Source organism: Cyanistes caeruleus, chromosome 14, assembly GCF_971803275.1.
Source record: "Cyanistes caeruleus chromosome 14, bCyaCae1.hap1.1, whole genome shotgun sequence".
In the NCBI taxonomy this organism is placed as follows: Eukaryota; Metazoa; Chordata; class Aves; order Passeriformes; family Paridae; genus Cyanistes; species Cyanistes caeruleus.
In genome coordinates, this window is record NC_141714.1 from 15,099,487 (window position 1) to 15,121,535 (window position 22,049).

At 55.2% G+C, this 22,049-nt stretch overlaps 1 protein-coding gene and 1 long non-coding RNA gene across 5 annotated transcripts in view; one reads left to right on the forward strand and one right to left on the reverse strand.

Moving 5' to 3' along the window:
* The window catches only part of EFNB1 (ephrin B1), a 44,864-nt gene that overhangs the window by 19,042 nt on the left and 3,773 nt on the right, over positions 1–22,049 (reverse strand). The window lies entirely within an intron of this gene.
* Positions 3,397–5,817, forward strand: LOC147650584 (uncharacterized). Of its 4 annotated transcripts, XR_015276249.1 has the most exons (5): positions 3,397–3,474; positions 3,783–3,975; positions 4,223–4,335; positions 4,666–4,796; positions 5,612–5,817. It is a non-coding gene; the product is annotated as an uncharacterized LOC147650584 (long non-coding RNA). The 4 variants fall into 4 exon arrangements; XR_015276248.1 differs by lacking the exon at positions 3,397–3,474 and having other exon boundaries at positions 3,491–3,975; positions 4,243–4,335; XR_015276246.1 differs by lacking the exon at positions 3,397–3,474 and having other exon boundaries at positions 3,492–3,975.

Sequence of the window (22,049 nt, forward strand, 5' to 3'; positions counted from 1 at the left end):
CTTGTGATGATCATCCTAGGGAAGACCAACAACAGCTCCCACCATGCCAGAGGCTGGTTCTCCAGGAAATTCTCTGTTAAAATACACAGTGAAAAGCAATATTTATGACAAGAAAATGAGACAAAAAAGAATTCCAAAAATTGTCACATGTTGCCTGAATGCAGTATTTCAGCCAGTTCTAGAGATGAGGAATTTTAGTTTCAAGGGATGGTTGAAGACAAAAAAGGAATTACACTCTTGACTTGTCTTCACAAGGACATGTCTTCAGATTTATCTTAACCCGGAGGAGTGAACAGAGCAACTCTTAAATTAATAGGGAAATTCATCGTGCCCTCAGAGCACCCGCTGTAATTTCAGGGAAGGAAGGGGGAATCTGCTGTTCCTCTGGAAAACACAACTTGATTTCCCTGTTTTAAGGTGACTTAGCTCAACCTTAAGGCTGAAACAACTCTCAGCATTAGGAATCACTCTCCCCTACCTTGCCTACCACACAGAAGGAGGAGCTTAATGGCTCCAACTTTATTCCTGCCCCATCCCTGAAGCATCCAAGGGCAGGTTGGATGGGGCTTGGAGCAACCCGGGATAGTGGAAGGTGTGGATGAGCTTTAAAGTCCCTTCCAACCCAAACCACTCTGGGATCCTGTTATGGGCACCATCACAGTGTCCTTTCTCCTGGTGTCCAAGGGGGTGGGAATGATTAACTACAGCAAACAGAACTTAAATATTATTTTGCCAGCTGAGCAGGTGGAGAGGGCCGGCATCTTCATCCCTTAAAGCCTCTGATTTTTGGGTGGCACCTGTGGCTGCCCACCCGCAGAGCCAAGGGACCATCTCAGCCATCCCAGCCAGGCATCTCCATCCCTAGCGCCACTCCAGGCCCCCAGCTCCCGGCCCCGCAGGTTCCTTGGGAGCGATCAGGTGGCAGCATCCAATTTCCTCATTGTTGCAGGAGGTGTTTTCTGATGGGAAAGGTGAAAAGGGGATTTGTGAGCCTTGTAAACCGATTCCTCTGAGTTGGGTAAACAACGGGAGCTCTGTTGGCAGCAGGATGCTGGGATGCCGGAGCAGGGAGATGGGATTAAAGTGCAGCCTCTCCCGTGCCCTGAGTTGGGGGGCTCCTGGTGGGGCCCCCAATCCCTTGCACAGCCTCCCTCACTTCCCCTTGGGGATTCAAAATGCAGGATCTGATGGAGTGACCAGGGGCTACAGGTGGGACCTGCTTGAAGAGACATAGACTTAGCCAGGGCCCAGTGTCAGAGACATCCCAGAGAGGGTTTGCTTGGAGAGGAGGAAGAACACAAGCTAAAGAGGAAAACAGAGCACGTTTGGCCAGAGTAAGATCAGGAATCATACTGGGAATGATACCCCACTCCTCCACACCCCCCTCCCATGCAGTCATCTCTCCTCCATGTGGGCACACGTGGATAGACATGGATGAGCATTCCCAGCAATCCTGCAGACACAAGTGTCCTGCAGATAAGTCATCCAGAACCTTAAAATCCAACAATCTTTCAGCTCTTTGTTAGGGAAGACCAAAAACTGACTTAGAAATACAAATTTTTAAGAGAATGGGTTGACATGTTTTCCAACTTCTCTGCCCCTGGCTCCAGGCATTCCTTGCACCACATCAACCACAAAATCTCCAGGGCAGCCTCACCTTTCCCCACGTCCATGGCATACAATACCACTCACCTAATTTCAGGCTTGGCAGAAACAGAACAACATTTCCCAAGAACCTTCTCCTTGGAGAAGATGTTCTAAAGCTGATGCTGACATACATATAAGATGACATATGCTAAATGCTGTTTGCTTCAAAGAAATCCAAAAATAACTGGATCTTACATGGAGGACGTGTATGTCTGGCAGGGAAGGCTGACAATGCCCGGCAGAGCGAGACCTGCAGGAGCTGGGAGGTTTTCCTGGTGTCTGGGCAGCTGAAGCCCCCATGGGCCCTGCTCTCCACACCAACAGAGCATGTGAGTCCTTCCAGACAGATCACAGCTCCCACCCACCGGGAGTCTCCTTAAGGAAGGGACGGGAAAGGGCCAGATCCAGTAAAAAACCCAAAGCTGTGTGTTCAAACTGGGTGTGGGATCCTGAAAAACACCCCTGAACCCTGCAATTCGCTGGTGCCCAGCCACACACAAATCCAATCCTGCCCTCTCTGCCTCCCTCATCCAAGCTTCCCTGGGACACAGCAGCCATGTCCAGGCACTGAGGACTCTCTACCATCGGCCAGAAGAATCAGTCCTGTCCCCAGAGCTTTTTTCCAGACCCCAATGTCACAGAGCCACATCACACTCCTGCCATTGGAGGGTCCCTGCACAGCTCATCCAAAGCTCCCTTGGTGACAAACAGGCACTTCTGCCCTTGCCAAAATCTGCATTTACACCAAGAAAGAGAATTGAGAGGTCAGTAGTAAAAACTGGAACCTAACTTAGGTGAAGTGGGATGTCACAGGTCAAACAGCATTACCACATAAGGACAACCATATGGTCCCCAGGGAGGACCCCCTGTCACGGGGAGAGGTTCTCCTGCTGACACCAGGAGGTATCAGTGAGACAGTGCAGCCTCCACCTACCTCACTTCACCTCTCCAGAGCCGAGGACAATCAAACCAGAAGAATTACACCCTAATCCCAAAGGCCCACCTGATCACAGCACACCAACATCCACAGCCCTTCCCCAAAGTGGTGCCAGTACACAGAGGCACAGCCCTTTCTCCTATTTGACTCCCATTCAGCTCTTGGGAACAAAGATACTCCGTGGAAGGAAGTTAATAACAAGTGGAATGAAAAGGTTCCTCCCTCTGTATCTGTCGCCTTCTCGCCCGTCCATCGCACTGCTCATCACCACAAGAGGGTAAATAGGAGCACACGAACCCCCACGCTCTCAGATCCCACTCCTTTCATGTGCTCCTCTATTATTAGTCTCCTTTAGAAGAGCCTGCCATCTTTTTTCCCCCTGCTAATCTATGGATAATTATTTTCCTTGCCCTTCGGCAGCCCTCTTCTATTTCTGCTCTATCCTTTGGAGCCGAGGTGGCCACACAGAGCCAGCAATTCCAGGTATCTGAAAGCAGCTTGTATCTCCTCCACTCCTTTGGTCTCCACTGTTCAAGGAGATATTTTTCACTTTCCAGCCCCCGCCAGCTCCTCACCATGCCTGAGATAGGGAACAGCCTCTGCTGAGCCCCCCCGGGGCCGTCCCGTCCAGTCCCCCTCCCAGATACACTCTAAGGCCCCTTTTTTTTCCTCATCTCGGGTTTAATGAGGCCCATTCAACCCTCCCAAAGACAAAAGGCCCTTCTCGTTTCCAAACGGATTTACACGACGCATCAGTGAGGCATAAACGGGTCTCCATGGCAACACTCACCGACCCCCCCCCCCAGCTCTGGGATGCCATTTCCCAACTCTGCTGCTCCCCAAAACCCTTTTGTTGCTTCCCTGCCAGCTGGGAGGCTCCTCACAAGCTGGTAACCCCCCCCACCCCACACCCCCGGGCACCAGGGGTGACATCTTTTGACGTGAAGTTATGAGATGCCCAAGCCAGTGTCCCCCTGGCACAGACACCCCGGAAAGTTCCGCATTGTGACCGACTCCAGGTCACAGTCAAACCAGGGCTAGGATTGAGTAGAAGGGATAGAAACACCAAGTGCAGGGGAAAATGAACCCAAACTGCCCCTCCCTGCCCAGAAACAGGGGTGATGCCCAAGGCAGTGTAGTCTGTCCGTGCTCAAACACCAGCCCCAGTCACAGTGTGGCTCCCACCACCTCTCCACAGGGAAACCGGTGGCTCTGGGGATTCCCATGGCTTTGGCAATGGCCAAGAGGCCACTCCAATGCTTCACACAGAGGTTTGGCAAACAAGAGCCTCATGTTCATTACTTTGGACTGTAACTCTCCCCAAGCAGCTTCAAACAATGAAGGCTGAGAGGGCACCTTGCTTCCCCTGAGCAGCCCTGGAAGCAGGGAAGGTGAGATGCAGGGAAGGTAGGACACAAGGAATGTGGGACGCAGGGAAGGTCTCACTATAGCTCCTGAGCTTTGTTCACATGTTGCAGTCACTGCCGTAGCTCTGAAGACCAAGCCCTTACCCAGCATGCGGGGGACACACTAGAGAGCCCACTTTGCCAGGAAAACACCCACCATTGCTGGGTTTCTCAAGCAGGAAGTAGGGAGCAGGATCCTGGTTTCAACTGCAAACCTGCATCTTGTGGACAGGTCTGCTCTCCTCTCTGCAGTCCAGACCACTTTTCCGAGGGAAGGCTCACACCAAGGTTACCACCAGTCAAGAGCAGAGGAGGGTTCCAGCCACCAGGATGCCGGGAGAACAGGTCAGCAGGCTTCAGAAAAGTTGGCATGGATGCTGTGAGATGCCAGCCACACCTCAGCACTCCCAGCCAGTGGCTGCCACCACAGCTGGTGACATCTCGGGTCCCAGTGACTCAGCCCTCCTGTCCCAGAGCAGGGCTGCAGGAAGGGCTTTCTCCCTGAGCTATCCCCATAATTACAACATGGTCAGGGAGAGTATCCAAGTGCCAGACTCCCAGGGAGGATGACAGATCACCACCACCAAAGGCAACACCCACAAAAGGAGAGTGTTCTCCTTTGTCCCATCATGGGCTCGGCCAGGATGTATCCTGATGCCAGTCCATCACTTCCAGGGACAGCTGCTGACCACCCTCAGGCCCCAAGGAGGAGGAGGAAGAAGAGAAGGGGGAGGAGAGGGAAGGCTCCCAGCCCTCACAGCAGCCAGGCCTGCTAGAAGCAGCCATGTGCTGATCCATCCTCCCAGGTCTGCGCACACTTCATGCACTCTGCACCCAAACGATCTCCGTGCAAACCTAGCGAGGGGGGGAAACAAAACCTGCTGCTAATTGAGGGATTTTGGAGTAGATTTAATTAGGGCCAGAGCACTGGCGCAGGCTGCTGCTGCCACCTGCAGCACTCTCCACAGCCGCTGGCATGGGCTCAGGGGACCCCGGGCTCCTGCCCACACCCGCCTGGGCTCCGGACAGGGAATGTGGAGCACCGGGAGCCCCGCAGGCTCACCCCTGTCGCACACCCACCCCCCCAAACCCGTTATTTCCCAGCACAATAAGCACCTCCAGCAGCGACAGAATCAAGGGCTTGGCCAAAAAATAAAGAGGAAGAAAAGCCATATTTTCTCCCTGGAGTCAGATCGTCCCAATCTCCCCTCGAAGGAATCAAGAGGGGCCGAGTTATCTAATTAATGCTGGCAGAAGCGGGAGGCCGAGGGCCGGGGGGCGGCGGCGGCCCACAAAGGCAGCGTGGGGAGCGGTCTCCCCGCCGCCGCCGCCGGCATCCCCCGGCAATGGGGCCCCACGCTGGGAGTGAGGTAAGAGGGGATTCAAAGGGGGGTTTGTCAGGGGTTTTGTTTTTGGAAACGGGGGAGGGGAAGGGGACAGGGCTTGACAAGAGCTGACAGACAACTGAACAAAACCATAAGGGCCATGAATGGCAACACGGCGCTTTAATTGGCGTAGGAATGGAGAGAGAAGTGAGACAATGAGGCTGGGCGGTGGCAGCAGGGCTGAGGTGTGGGCAGTGGGCACTCACCTTCTCCTACCCGCACTCCAATCCCAACAGAGGTTGGCACCTGGATGCTGCACCGTGACCCTCATCCCAAAAACCGCCACCTAAAACCCACAGGGAGAACACGGAGGCAGAACGACAGAACCCAGCACACGTCAGGCATCACAAAACCCTGACGGCACCAGGAGTGGCACAATCCCAGCCCCGGGATGCTGCAGATATTAAATGATCCATCGGAAAGAGCTCATGTTCCCGCTCGGCTCCGTGTGTTTTCCGGCTTTGGTTTGGCCACTCGTGCCCTGGCTACAGCCCCGCTCATCCGGAGGACGGGGGGCCGGGAGGGGGAGAGAGGGAGAGGCAGGTTAAAAGGGAACACGGTTGGATCAGCGGGGTTCCCACTCCTTCCCTGACCCCTCCGAAATAAAACGGAGGAGATTTCGTCTCCCGGTTCCAAAGCAAAGAATTACTTTGGCAGGGGCTGCGGCGGCGGCCGGGCGCCCACTTGGAAGGGAAAGCAGCAGGAATATGCCCAAGGAACCTAAGACAAGCCCTCCCCGCCAAGCCCTGCTCATTCTCATGCAGATCAACCCCAGTCGGGACAGAACTGAGGCAAACTGCAGCACCCCCCCTCCCCAGAGCAGGGCTGGGGGCACAGGGACAGGCGGGTGGGGGGCTTAGCACACCAAACCTGACACAAACCCCACTGTTTTCCAAGATCCCCCCTCTTCCCACCTCTCACTTTTCCAGCTCAGCTGGAAAAAAAAGAACTGAAAGCTAAGAGCCAAGAGCTGAAGTTACAGCTGGTAGCTGGGCCTTAGGAGAGAGGGAGCCCTTCCCTTCCTGAACCCCAGGACCTGACACCCCACCTAACCCTGCTCCCCACAAACACAGTTTGCAGCTGGGAATCTCAAATCTCCCCATGGAGCAGTAACTGGGTGCTCCTGCTGCTGCATTCCAAGAAGTACAGAAAGCCTCCCCAAATGCCTCAGCTTCCCACTTCACTGGCCACCTCCAATGCAAGAGAGAGGAGCCACCAGCCTCCTCCATTTTTCTGAGAAATACCAGAAAAATAAAGCCCACACATGTCCTGGGGAGCAACAGAAACCACAAGGTCTCCTGGATTTCCCCTGGTTCCCAGGAGCCCCTCACTGTGTCCCAGGGCTCAGGTTTCCATCCGTGGAGATCCCACTGGGGGCTGGATGACAGCTCCAGAGCACCCACCCAGGTCCCTGGGGCTCTGGCTCAGCCCGGGGATGCAATGCTGCGGTTTGAAGGATTAATCCCAATGTTAGGAACTGGGCAGGGAGGAGCAAACCCTGCGGAGGGTTCCCCATCCCAGCTGTGGGATGCCCTGCCCTGCCCCGACAGGTCTCCCGGGTTTCGCCAGCCCTGCCAGCCCCTGGTCCCAGGGGAGCAGCGTCACCCCCCACCGCGCCGCCCTGACTCACACCGGGCCCTTTGATCCCCCGGCTCCTGGAGTGGCCAAACGAGTTCTGGCATTCCAGCTCTGGCTCCCGTCTGGAAGCGCCATCTTCCCAGGCAGCTGCAAATCACCAGCCCTCAGCCCTGGCGTCATCACTGGGAACTTGTTCGGCTGCCACTGCCACTGGGAGTTATTAAGAGCTTCCCAACCCCCCATCCCAACACAGGCCATGTGCACATCTGCCCACAGCTGCCCACCCCAGCTACAAGGGACCTCGATGACCATCCAGTTCCAACTGCCCATGGCAGGGACACCTTCCCCTACCCCAAGTTGCTCCAAGCCCCATCCAACCTGGCCTTGGGCACTTCCAGGGATCCAGAGGCAGCCACAGCTTCTCTGGGCAACCTGTGCCAGGGCCTGCCCACCCTCACAGGGAAGAATTTCTTCCCAACATCCCATCTAATCCTGCCCTGTGGCAGTGAGAAGCCATTCTCCCTTGTCGTGTCCCTCATCCAAAGTCCCTCTCCAGCTAGAGGGACTGTCCTAGAGCCCCTTTAAGCAATGGAAAGGGCTCCAAGGTCTCTCTGGAGCCTTCCCTTCTCCAGGATGGACCAGGTCACCCCATGTTCCTCACTCCCACACCAGTCTCACCACCGGCTCACTGCACTCAGCTGCCCCAGACTTTTGGCCCTGCTCCAAGGGGGTGGATAGGACTACGTTAGGTCAGGGAGAAAAAGCTAAAAATGAGACACAGGACCTCAAAAGTTTATTTGTTCTCTCCCCTCTTGTCCTGCTGCACAGAACTGAGCCATCACCAAAGCCTGGAGAGCCAGCTCTGCAGGAAAGCTGGATCCAGCCTCCTCCTCCAGTCCTGCTCTGGGTGTCAGCAGGGCAGAATCTGCCCCTTTCTCCCCAGAACCTCTTCCCAGTGCTGCCCACACCCCTCTTTACTGCAAGGTCCCATTCTGGCACAACAGCCCAAATTTTCTCCACATCTACACCAAAAAGACCCTCCTAAAAGTTTCACCGCTGGAAAGAGTTGGGACATTCCTGTACTCCCGCTCAGCAGCCGTTCCACTGCACCCAGTTTACCCAGCTGAAGGCTGACGGGAAGAGCAGCAGCTGAAGGAGGGGCCAGGAGAGAGAGCACAGGAGTGTCAGGTTTTAATCCCTCCTCCAGTACAAAGAGATCTGGCTTGTACTTGCTTTTATTTTTAGGCCAGATTTACATGTACAGCTGAACTTCAATCCAACCTACAACTTCCAGCTGCGAATGGGAGAGGAGAGGAACCAGAACCCAGCACTGGCTCTGGTGTCACAGACACTGCCAGAGCTCTCGGGACTGGTACTTCTTTCCATCTCCAAGGATGTCACCAGACTCCACCAGGACACACAGCTCCCACTCCCAGAGGGATCTTTCACAAGGCACTAAGCAAAGCTCATGTTTAAACCTAAAAATAACCCAGCCCTTGGGCCTGGGGAGGAGGAGGAGGGCAGAGCACCCAGCCTGTCCTGCTCCAGCGCCAGCAGTTTCCAATTGCCTGCGGACGGGGAGTGTTCCCAATCCTCCCCCCGAGACGAAATCCTCCGCCTTGCCACCCACACTCATGGAAGAAAACTGGCGAGAGCCGCAGGAGAGACCAAAGTCTCCCCCAACCACATCCTGCCCCCCTGCTTTGCTGCCAGATGCGATCCCCCAGAGTCTCTTCCCAAAGTCCCGCTAGCTCCAGCATTCCCAGCGGTGGTCCTTGCCCCACTCAGTGTGTGCCACCAAGCTGGGGCTGTGTCCCAGTCATGCCACCACGCTGGGAGCCTGAGAGGGCTGATGCCACCAATCCAACAGGAGTTTATTCCACAGCTCATGTCTGTCTGTCCCGCTGACTCCCCAGGCAGAGCTGATCCCCACTCCCCAGCACAGAGCAATCCTCAAACCCACGGAGCTGTGAGAGCAGAGACCAACCCCCACCTTGGAGTGATGGTTTTGGGGTGCTCCCTAAAAAGGGGATCCTTTGTCCTGGCTTGGGAAAACCCCAAGTGAACAGCACCAGTGCTATTGTGGGACCTCCCTGTCCTGTCCTGCAGCCCCTGGCAGGACTCACCCACACAAATTCCTCACAGACTCCAAATCTCCTTCCCAACCCTCAGCTCCTCCATCCTGCCCTGCAGCTGCCAGCCCCTGGCAGGATTCACCCCACAAACCCCCCAAATCTCCTCCCTGACCTCCACTCCTTTCCTGCTTCCCTCTCCCTCTTCATGGGGCTCTAGCTGCCAACTATCCCACTTCAACTCCCTCAATCCATTTAAGTCTTTCTTTGCATGTAAGGTGTTTTTTTCTTTGCCTTTCTCTTTTTTTAACTTATTAGGGAGAAAGTTCAAACCGTTGGCAGTGTCTGCGACGCACTAATTTGGAACTTAGTGCGGTGTCGACATTGCATTAAGTATTTCTGTCAACCATGAGGACACACCATGTCTGCGTAAGAAATTACACCAGCAATTATAGCTAAAGAGGCATGTAAAATTTAAAAAAAAAAAAAATTAATGTATTCAGAAATGATAACTGACATTCTTATTAGGATTAATCTAATTTTAGTAGACTCATTTATATCCTGCCTCTGGATAAAAAATGAGTTTCAATTTTAAACCTGGATAAAAAGTGGCATTTTTTAAAAAAGTACTTTTAGAAGTCACCCTGCATGATTAAGCGGGATGATAATGCGAGGAAGCTTAACAAAAAGCTGTGCCATTAAAGGAGATATTTGTTAAACAAAACCAAAGCAGAGATACTTATCAAGCCCAGCAGATTATTCCAGGGTAACTCTGGACCTGGCACTGTCGGGTGTTGCTTGCGGTCGCAAGTTAATGGAGAGAAAATTGGGAATGGCAGATAACGGGGAAGGGGCAGGAGTTTTGCCGGGTGCATCCTGCACCAGCAAGCCAGGGAATGGCAACACCGAGGAGAGCCATCCATAGCCTGGACGAGTCCATGCCCCATTGGACATGGACAGGCATAAGGCACAGGAGTCATTCACAGACTGAGAAGAAAAACCCCAAAAGTTGAGTCAGTTTAACATATCCAAAAATGAAGGAACAGGAGATGGAACACTAAGGTCCTTCCCGAGGTTCGCCAAACACCAGGTGGGGCTCGGCCCGTTCCAGCATCACCCAGCTCCCCTACATGGCACTGCTTTAGATGGGCTGTTGGTACAAAATGTGCCCTCGGCCTCAGGCTCTGGTGTTGGCATGTTTTAACTCCGTGGCAATGGATGCTTTGATTGACACAGGTCCTGGCAGGACACAGGAGTGTCTCTTCTCCCTGACCTAGCCCAGCACACACTTCCTGCTACATCCATCTGCAGCAACACCTCGCCAATGAAAAATCTCCTCATCCATCGAACCAGCCACCCCAGATGAGGAAACAGACAAGAGGCCTCCTCCAGGCTCGTCTGTTGCTCCACGTCCCCACATCCACATCCCTGTGTCCATGACCACCACATCCCATGGAACACTGATGAGATCCCAGCCATCCCAAGGTGCAGGACACCAAGGCAGGAGGGCACTGGTAGCCTGCACAGCCAGGACCAGAGCCGAGGTACCCACAGGGCCGGGCCCCCTCCTCTCACCCACATCCCCCCATTACAAGGGAATTAAGCACGGAAGCAAAGCACCACAAGATTTAAGAATGTGTGGAAAGAGTCAAAAGCCAAAGAGGAAAAAAAATCCCAGGCTGATTATTTTATTTTCTCCTGACAGTTTGAGCCACAATGGCCAATAAATCCCAATTACGGATTTTAAAAATGCTTCCTGCAGACACTTGGACCATCAAGGCAATTCTGGGCTCCCATAACTCCTGGTTTATGATGGTCATACATGTCAGTTTTCCACAGAGCCCAGCATTTCAATAAAATGACCATAAACCTAGATTAGAGATTAAAGGACTGACTCAGAAGTTGTCAGAGGAAGAAACAAGTTTCCCTGCAATTGCTTTGCCATTTTTACCGACCAACAGTTTGGCTTTTTGATGGGTTTATGCCAGCAGTAAATTCTGGGCTGCTGACAGCTCTGTGTGTGAGATGACTGAAGGCAGCAGCAGGGAGGTGCGGGGAGGACAAGAGCCCAGCCCCAGGCTCAGGCGACAACTCCGAGATGAGAAGTGACAGAGCTCCTCCTGGGCTCCCCAGCACCGGCACAGGGACAGGGACACGGATGCCGGCTCCGACCGACCTTCCTGGCCCCCCTCCCAGCCCCCCGACCTGTCAGACTTCTCTCCAGGGAGCAGCTCTGTCCTCATTTCTCCTCCTCCTGCCTTGGCAGGGTCAGGAGCTGCCAGCACATGGGAAGGTGACCCCCCCGAGGGCTCCCCGTGGCCAGGCAGGACCTGGGGACCTTGGCCCTGGGGACGATGCACAGGGGAGCATCCCCGGGCCGCACACCAGCAGCTGCCTCTCTCCCCGGCCTGTCACAGCAGAAGCAACAGCTCAAGGGAGACGCCTTTGAAAGGATAAACGGCAGGCGTTTGTTGTGCTCCCGTTTCCTGGATGAATGCGCTGCTTCCTTTTACTAAGTGCTCTCTTAGGAGAAGGAAAAGGGAAAAATAAAACAGCAGCAGAAAGGAAGGAGGATGACTCACGGTGAGGCCACATCTCCATCGACACGCGAGAGCTGCAAGCCGGTGCCAAGGACAAAGGCTGGGATCAAAAGCACGGGAGCGGATCAAACACGCGCCCTCCCCGGGGAGGGGGAAGGTTTCAGGGAGCTGCCCGGGGGGAGGAAGGTGGGATGGAGCCAGGCCCTCCTGGCCGCCCATGGGCTGCGAGCAGCCATCTCCCTTTCCTGAGCTTCAGCCACTGCTTTCACCATCTGAACAGGAGCTCTAATTGTTGGAGTTCATTAAGACACGCACACAGAGCTCCAGGATGTGGGCAGCGATGGGGACGGAGAGGACCAGGAGGAACCGTGGCTGCACCCAACAGGAGGTGAAAAAATGCCCTTTTCCTGAGGAAATGAAAGAGCTGAGCCCGGAGCTCAGCACGCAGAAGGGGGCCGGTGCCCTTTCTGCCGGTGTCTCTCAAAGTCTATCAAAAAGTCCCATTTACATCAAAATACCCTTCCAGACATGCTTCGATTTTACTTTTCCCCTTTCATCTCCATCCCCCTACCGCCCCACCTCGCAGCCCCATTGTCCTCGAAGCACCAGGAGAGGGCCGAGCGCGCTGCCAGCGGGAAAGGAACAGGAGAGAAAGAAAAGAGCTGGAAGCTAAGAGAGAAGCCGGAATCGCTCCTGGTCCCGCTCCAGCGGGAGCTGTGACCCCATCTCCTCCCGCCTGCTGCTTGGCGGCCGCCCCAGGGGACAGCGCTGGCCGTGTCCCCTCTGCAGGGACGGGGACTCGCTGCCACGGCCTCCGCTGTCGCCCGAAGCTCTGCTCAAGCTCCGGTGGCCACAGATGGTTTCAGTGAGCTTCAACAAAAGCCTCGGGCAGGGGCTGCAGGAGCCACCATCCTGCTCCGCTGTCCCTGGCCAAGCAGCACTCTGCACACCCTGCTCCCAGTACGGAGGCCACTGGTGGTACTGGGAGATCCCGACAAAGTGCTCCGCGCTTGGTCACGACTGCCCATCCCACCTGGCAACAAAGTGAATCGAGCGTAAGAGCTTCACTCTGCAGATGAGTCTTTAAAACGCCTGGGGAGCTGGACACTTCCACCGGTGCCAGTGCCAGACTCTGCTCTGCCCCCAGCCCTGGCCCACCTGTCCTCCTCCAGCAATTTGGATTTACTGAGCTGTTTCCCTCCCCAGCCCTGGCCCCAGCAGTGCCACATCCTTCCCTCACATTTCCAAGCCCCTTAAAAGCAGAAGTGCTTTCCCCAGGCTGCCAAATAGACATGCAAGCCCTAGACTGAAATCCGCTCCAGGTTCCAAGTGCAAATGAGGTTCAACTCCAGTTTAACCCAGTAAAGCCCAGCTCTAGCAATGCACAACCCCAATGCTGTTCACCAGGCTCTGTCCACCTTGCCTGACACGGAGCTTTTCCAGTCGTCCCTTCCTATTGTCAGCGTCTATTTTTAACCCCCAGCATTATTTCTCCCTGCGTGACTTCAGACACTCTCTGGGGACGAGGTGGAATTGCTGAGCTGGTTCCAGGCAAAGTGACTCAACTCTCACCTTCAGAAGCCACACAGGAATCACAGGAGAAGTAAATTTTCCTCCATTCACATTTTCCTTTCTGTTTCCCTCCAAGCTCTGTCTAGGGCTGAAAGCAGGGAAAGCTGCAGGGATGTAAAGCCTGTGTCCATCAGCAAGAACATGCGGCAAAGCCATTTTCCTCCCTTTTCTTCCCTGGTACCTTTATAATCAGCTGGATTTACCACTGTGGCAGCTACCTTGAGGAAAATCCTGCATCAAACTCCTGGTGTACCTGAAGGTTAGAATGGTGACCTTAACACAGGTGTTATGAGCAGAGCTCTGAGCTGCCAGGCACAGGGAATCTCATGGAGAGGTTCCATCCCGGAAAGGAGGGAGCAGCATTCCCCTGGCGGGGCCCTGGGCCGAGCACCGGTGCCGACGCTTCATTGCTCCCTTTGAGCTGGTCTTGCCGGCGCCGCAGAGCAGCAATTAAGGAGAAGGTCAGCAGCGAAGCCCTTCAAGAATCTGTCCCTTTAGGGGAGTATCCAAACAACCCCACCATTTGCTACCTTCTAATTCCTAAAGCGCACAAGCCCAACGCCAACCCAACGCCGAGCACTCGGAGATGCCTCATGGAATGAGAGACGCGTGTGCTGCGTCAGCCAGATGTTGACATTATTTGGCATTAAGAGCCAATAAATAATCATTAATGCTGCAGCAGCAACCAGGCTCTCTGCAAGAAAGCCCAGATGCCAAAAACGCCGTGTTTATGGCACAAGGGGAGGCAGGATCTGGGAGAGCCGCCTGCCGCGCACAATGCAGTCGGCGCTGCCAATTCCAGAGCGTATCCCACTCCTGCAGCACGCAGCATTCCTCCGGAAGCCCCAGCTCAGGGGCTGGCAGAACTGGGAGAGCCCTTGCGATCCGACCTGCTTCTGCAGCCACACAGGATCACACTGACCACCAGAAGCTGGGGTGTTATCAGGAGTCGTTGCATTCTGAGCTGTCTGACACTGCTCCAGCCAGCCTTGTTTTTTGGGATGACTCCTTGGTTTCGCTCACTGGAGCTGGCAGGACGCTGGAACACACACAGCCCCGGAGACAAGGGGAGGCAGCATCTGGAAGCAATTATCCCAGCGCTCTTGTATCTGTCACCCACTCCTTTTGTAAGGAACCATTCCCAGTATCAGCAATCTCTCTGTCAGAAAAGACGAAAGGGATTTTTCCCCCTCATCCCAACAAGGCAGTGGAGACTTTCCTGATGGAGGGCAGGGTGGGCAAGGTTCCTTCTGCCAGGTCACAGGAGAACTAGGCACAGCAGGGACAGGCACCTTAAGGAAGAAGCCCACCCAGATAAGGAATACAACAATTTGTCTCCTTTGTCTGTGCCCTGGTATGATGCTGCAGCACTTCAAACACTGTATTTCCAAGTTTGATGCTCCAAAAACCTCCAACTGTTTTACAGGCATGGATGAACTTCTGGGAGCTCTGTGGGATGGTCCCCATGCCTCCAACGCACCCCATGCAATTCCATCCTCAAACCATGTGCTTCATCCTAAACCAACACGCCTCCAGCCTCAAACCATGTGTTTCCATCCTCAACCCACGTGCCTCCATCCTCAAAGAGGAAAAACAAGGAGGAACAGGCCTTGTCTAGGAGAGGAGGCAGGAGGATACCACAGCCCTTCCCCACCACCCTGAACACCCCCTCCCCAGGGTAGGTAGTCCCCACATTTTTTGTGGCATTCTCCTCATCCCACACCGTGCTCAGGGACAACATACAGCTTGAATCCCAAAAGGAAAACCCAGCCAAGAAAGGCTGGCTGATGGGCACCAGGACTTTTCCAGCTGGCTGGCACATCCAGCAAACCCCCAGCACCTAAAACAGGGACACCCCCGCCCACCCTTCCAAGCCCACAAACTCCACACACAGCAGAGGGAGGTGGCTCGTGAAGACTTTCGTGCCTCTCTTGGATGTTATGAAACCAGGCAGGGAGCATGAAACTGCCTGCCGTGGGTGGGAACACCCAGGGCTATATGGAGAGCCTGGAGGATTCCTCCGTGGTCTGGGAAAGCACGTGGGCTCCCCCGCCCCGCACACGCCCTCGCAGGGTGGGTTTTTCCTCTGGAGAGACTGGGTGAGCACAAATACCCAGCACAGCCCCACATGAAGGGGGTAATTAGGGAACAGCACCCAGCGCTTACCAAGTCAGGGCAGAGATGAAAAGCAGAATCAAACATTAAACCTCACCAGGATCAAGAGCTGCTCCTGGGAATGGACTCCTGTGGGAACCACCCCTCCCCATCCCTGCATCCCAGAACCACTCACTGCAGGTAGGGAACACTAAGCCAAGGCAACACAAACATGCCTTCCTCCATCCCCTACTCCCAGCAAGTCTTCCTGTAGCTCAGGGAAGTGAAAAAAAGAAGGAAAATAGGAAAAAGCTCTTCTACTGCCATTAAATGAGCAGCAGGCATGAAGCTGTGAAGGATGAAGTGGTGGGAGAGGGCTGAGGGTCCAGGAACCACAAGGGACCCTCCTCTCCTTTCCCCTCCCTCCACTGCTTTGCCAGGATGTTGCTGCCTCAATTATTTCAGTAATTAGTCGAGCCAAGGCACTGCTAATGGGGGGCAGGGAAGAGGGGAACAGGGAAAGGGGGGTGCAGGAAAAGGGGGCACAAACTGGCTGGGATGCACAGCCAGATCTCAGCCTCAAAAAATTTCCATGAAAGAAGAATAATACAAATCTAAAACCCAAACACAGCTGAAGGGGAAATTCCAGCTGCCTCCAGCCCTTCACACCTCCAAGCACTTTCTTGAAACCCCAATCCAGCCAGGCCTTCTCGGCCCAGTGAGAGGGAAGGGGGCTGTGCATCCCCAATGGCACTGGAACAGCCCTTCCCACCTCCTGGGAAAGCATGTTCTCCTCCTCCTCACATACTGCGAAGGAAGCTGGGAACAATGCTGGCACAGCAGTGCCAGCTCCAGCAGGGATGGACACTCATGGACCACCCACCTGGCTGCCCAGGGACAAGGGACAGGCTGGGAGGGACAGCTGGGTGCAGGGGGCACAGGCAGCTGCCAAGACCCCCTCCCTTGCTTGGTGTGAGGAGTAGCTCCCTGTCCTGGTCACATGGGGGGACACAAGAGGGACCTGGGGAATTCAGTGACTGTAGGTTGTGGTCACCGAGGGAGGGGCTGTGCAGAGCTCCCTCATCTTCCCCCACCACAGCTCTTCCCACAGAAGAGGGGCTGCTGGCTGAGCCATGGGCCAGACCTTCCCTTACAAAAAAACCATTTCACCTTTTTATTTTTTTTTTCCTTTTCTTTTTAATTTCTTCTTTTGAAATAATTGACTAATTGGCCAAGCCCCAGGTCCGTGCTGGGAGTGAATCCCAGGTCTGCTCTTGCATAAAGCATTTATTAAAGACATCACAGGAGGACAGGAGAGGAGGGGAGGGGGGCCAGGCAGAGCCCGGCAGGCCAGGGCGGTGCCCAGAGCGTGCTGGAAATTTCCCATCGCACCCAGAGGGAGGAAGCCCAAAAATTAATCCCGATCATCCCCCGCAGCGCAGCTCTGCCCCGAGCAGGGCCTGACTCAGCCGGGATGGGCATCACCCGGGGCAGGCATCACCCAGGATAGGCAGCACGCAGGGAGGGCATCCCAGCCCCAGCACCCTCAGAGCAGGGCAGTGAGTACGTGAAAGGGAGAGGATCCCCCTCCTCCCTTTAATCCCCAGCCCCAAAGCAGAGCCCTTTCAGGGGAAAGTGTAACGCAATACCTGGAAAATTTCTCCCACCCGTTCTCCGCTGTTGGCTGCCAAATTTAAAACATATTTGCTGCCTGGCCTTGAAGAAACGTAACCTGCTGCCTAATTCCAACACGTTCATTCTTTGGGGGGCAACGAAAAAATTCACAGAGCTAATGGCGGCTCCTCTCCTTACACCCCGCAGCCCTCGGGGCTGGGAGCTGCCAAAAAACTGCCTGGGAGCCTCAGCCAGCACACACCGGAACGCCAGGAAAGAACGGGAGGAAGGGAGCCATTGTACAGCAAGAGGTTTTTGAAACGATGTCCATGAGCCCCAAGAATCAGCTGGGGGTGTCGCCAGTCAAAAGCCCTTGGAATATGTGACATCCAGGGCAATACAAAACTCCAGAGCATGGGGAATAGGGACCTGCAGGGAGAGGATCCCCACTCAGCAGTGGAGCCACCCCATCTCCCCTCACAAGTGGAGAACTGAGGGAGCAGGTGAATGCACACACAGCCCCATCCTTCATCCCACCACCCCAGCTTCTCACCAGGAAGAATTTTCTGGTAGGCCGGGGTTTTGAGGGGAGGCTGGAGCAGTGGGAAGGGGCTGGGGGAGGACACAATGTGTTTAGCAGACTGAGCGATCCGACAGGACCCATTAAAGGAAACAATTTGTAATACAATAATTATTATGTCGTTTCTCTGGCCTCTTTCCTAAGCCTCCCTTTAAACAGTTTGAGGCTTGAGGGGCCTCTAGAAAGTAGAAATCTGTGGGGCTGAGGGTGCTCCATGTTCACATTGGCCAGGATGAGGAAGATGGGATGGACACATGGAGCAGACACTCACTTGAAGCTCTCCATGCAACAGGAGCTCATCCTGGTTTGCTCACAATCCTCAAGAGAACACACGGAACAAAGAGGAACTGCTGCTCCCCAACTGCAGGGGATCATCAGGAGATAAGGGTTCTCTCTGGGAACACCACTGGATTGGACCCATGCTTGCTCCAACCTGGAGCGAGGCCGGGCCCCACGGCCACTCCAGCTCGGCTTTTCTGCTCTGAAGTTCTCGGCCACACATCTGAAGAAAGCGGCAGTAGCGAACAACAGAGCGAGAGCAAGCAACACAAATCCCTGGGATAATGAGCCCGGAGGAGGGAGACGGTGGGCTCTGTCTGAGGAGGGAGCCGTGCTTTTATTGGAGAGGCCTAAAAGGGCTATAAATCCTCAGATTCAAAGGCGAACTCAAGCTCTTTCAAGTCGGAGGAAGGCCTGGGATGTGTCAGCTGGGAGGACTAACCACGCCGCGTCCCCTGCTGAAGTGGCCTCTTCAGCAAAGCCGCGGAGCAGCCCGGGATATTACACCCAGATCCTTTCCATATGCTCCCGGCCGGCCGCAGGCAGGGCATGCCAGCATCCCTGCCGGCACCGGACCCACCCGACCCCCCGCACAGGAACACCAGCCACCCTGCCTTTGTGGGCGAGTGCCTTTCGCCCATTCCCCTTCCAAACCCCACTGAGGATCTGTCCCCCGACATCCCAGTGGGCGCAGGGGGCTGCATCCCTCCCTCTCGCGTTTGGCTGTGATACTACAGCAAGCCCAGACAAAGAGTGCGGAGCCCAGGACCAGCACATCCCTGCATCCCTCTGCATCCCGAGGCTGCCAGCCCTGCCTGCCAACCCACACACCAGGCCACGCTCCCACGTTTCAGAAATCCATTAAAAGGGAAAAATCGGTGGCAAAGGAGACGGCGCCGAGCCCCAGCCCCGTGCAAGCGACCGCAGACACCTCCCAGCCTAATGAGAAGGAAAACATGGACACACTCTGGGATCAATGAGGAGTGGCGTAAGGGGTTTTATAGATCATAAGCCATGAAAACGCACTTTGCTTTTCCCAAAGTATCTACTTGGAAGAGGTGGGATGGCAAAAGCCAGGCAGGGCAGCTGGTACACAGGGCTGGGCTCATCCTGGCAGGATGTCAGGGGCAAGGAAAGGGGTTGCCGGGAAATGGGACGTTCCTGTCCCATCACCAGCAGTGACACAAGCCTGGGTGCCAGCAAAAACAGCCAGGAACCCAGCTAGGGACGACATCCACTCCAGGGCTTTGAACTTCCCAAACTACAGCCTGAAGGTGCTCGGACAGAAGAAATTGGGACAGCTTGTGTGGCATCTCCCAAGTTTCTCACCCCAGCACCTCCATGCTGGCACCAGCAAGGGCCAATCCACATGAAACCATGTGACTCCAAGCTTCTCACCACAGCCCAGCCCCAGCAGACAGGGCACACATGGATCTCTGTGCAGGCACAGCACCACAGAGGGATAGAACCTTTGAAAAACACCGAGGGGAGCTCATGGCTGGACACCAACCAAACCTCCGGCTCTGCTCTCACACAGCCCCCCTGGAAAAGCCTGGTCCCATGGCCTCAGAAAGGGCAAGCAGTCCACCTGGGAAGGGCCGGCTGCGGGTAGGAAAAGGTTATTCCCGAGCAGCCGAGCCAGGGTTATAAATAGCTGGCATTTTTGAAGTGCAGCTGCTCAGCTCAGCTCAGCTCGGCCAGGGCAGCACTGCCACGCCGGCACCTGAGCCGGCTCAGATCCCACCCGGGGGCTCCGGCAGGGAGAGCTCAGAGAGAAGCCACTGCTCACTGGAACACCATGAGCAACCCCCCAAACCTGTCCCCTCATCCTCCAGGGAGGAGGGACTGGAGGCCCCCGAGCTGCGCTCCGGGGATCGCCCGCAGCCTCCACTCCACTCCAGCAGAACCTGCTCCACGGAAGGGCAGGGGCCAGGAAAACCCCACCGTGTGCACAAATCCAGCCTCGCCAAGCAGGACGCTTAGCCCCAGCTTGTCCAACTCCCCTGGGACCAAGCCTGGACAGGCTGGGGGAGCCAGGAGTGCCAGGATTCCAAGGCTCAGCCATGAGCAGAGCATTGGGGCTCCAACCAGAGATTGGGATCCTGAGACTCCATGAGCCAAGCGCTGCTGCTCCAGCCAGAGACAGGATCCCAAGGCTTCAGCATAGCCATGGGCTGAGCTCTAATGCTCCAACCGGAGATGGAATCCAGAGGTTCCAGCACAGCCCTGAGCAGATCCGCAGAGTTCCAAAAACAGACAGGATTCTGAAGCTCCAGCACAGCCATGAGCTGGTGATCAAGCAAGAGACAACCCACAAGGGGCAAGAAAACCCCTCCCAAAGGATGCCAGGAGTACCCCAACCCTCTCCACGAGAGCAGGACCGCCGTCACCATCTCTCCTGCTCTCCAGAGCAGGATTCTTTACCACACCACCCGATCCAGAGCAAGGGATGAGAAGGAGAAAAGCATCAGGAAAGAGCAGCAAGGAGCTGGGCTCTCCCTCAGCCCTGCACAACAAAAGCCCCGCAGCCGGACCGCGCATTCCTGCCCAGATGTGACGCCGCGATAGCGCTGAGCGAGTCCTGCTCCTGCTCCCCGATCCCAGCAATCATTAATTAGAGACAGAACGGAATCAGCTTTGTTTCTCCCCACCCTATTCCAGCTGCCAGACTCCAAGTAGCATGTGCTACTGATCGCTCCAAGATGTTTTCCCACCGGAGTCCAGCGCTCCTTGGGCAGACAGGATTCCCAGCAGCACGGCCACCGCTCTGCTGAGGACAGGGTGCCCTGCCACAGGGGCAGCGAGCACAAAGCTATGGGAAAGCCGGGGGGAAGCTGGGACACACAAATCCTACAGGGAAACAAGGGATCATCCCCACTGCTAAGCCTCTGGTTTACAGGGGACAATCCAAACAGCTCCTGACGGACGTCATGCAAGGGACTACTCGTGCATTCCGACTCTTTGCGACCCCCATGATCCCTAAAACTAGGGACAGGGCTCAGGGGGGACCCATGAGCCCCCAGTGAAGCTGTTTGGGGGCACCCCTAAACACTTTATGAGGCTGCTCAGGGGAACCCCCAACCTACCTGGCTGCACCACCAAGGGCACAGGCACATCCCACCCAGCCACATCCAGCCCTTCTGTGATAAGGATTCAAGGGAACAGCTTGATCCCAAAGCGACACAGGAGCTCAGGTGCAGTGGAAGGTGGCAGCCCCCACCAGCCCCCTGCCAGCCCACCCCAGTCAGAAATAGCACAGAATAGCACCCCGTCCAGCCCCACTGCCAGGCAGATCCAAGGAGCTGCAGCAGCTGTTTTGCTCCGGAGAAAGCTCAGGCTCCTTTTACAATCAATCAGCCACCCCATCACAGCTCTTTTTTTCTTTTAAAGGAAGCAGTTAAATCCATTTTATGGAATCCAGCGGTATTTACCCGGCTACTGCAAGAGCCGCAGCCCTGCCTTCCCTTTTTTTTTTAATTTAAGTTAATGAAGTCATTCCCAAACGACCTGCAAGGAGCCCTGGGTGCTCCTTCCCCCCTCCCAGCACAGGGAGAGGGAGAATGCCTCTAGTGAAAGTGGGCTGGGCACAAGGGGTCCGCCTTGTGGGGAGCAGGAGCTGGGAGGGCACCCAGCAAAGGCTCCCCCCCATTCCAATGGGAAACTCCAACTGGAAAGGAGGCTGTCCAGGCTCGCTTTGCCCAAGCCAGCCTCCGCAGGTGAAGCAAAGCCCTGGAAAGGCCAAGGTGTGCATGGGAGCTACGGGATTATTGATGGCAACACAGAATCATAAATCCTGGAACGGTTTAGGTTGGGAGGGGACCTTAAAGCCCATCCAGCCCCACCCCTGCCATGGGCAGGGACACCTTCCCCTATCCCAGGTTGCTCCAAGCCCCATCCAACCTGGCCTCAAGACACTTTCAGGGATGGGGCAGCCACAGCTTCTCTGGGCAACTTGTGCCAAGGCCTCCCCACCCTCACAGCCAAGAATTTCTTCCCAATATCCAACTTAAACTTCCCATTTTTTTAGTTTAAAGCCATGCCTCACCTCTCAGTCTCAGGAAAGGGGAGTCTCTACAAGCCAGAAATTACTTTCAATAAAAAATAAGCAGCGAGTTTTCCCTATTTCCCAAATCCTGACACCGCGAAGCGCCTCCTGCACCCACAGCTCCTGTAATTCCATTCCATCTGCTCCGACAAGTGCGAGCCCCCCGCTCCAGGCCAGCCTTTCCCCTCGGAAACAGCCTTCCCGCAAGCACTTTGTCCCTCGTAAAACGGCATTAAAAGAGGCAAAGATCTGCCAGGCATCAACCCCAGTGCTGATGGAATTCCATGGGACACCATCATG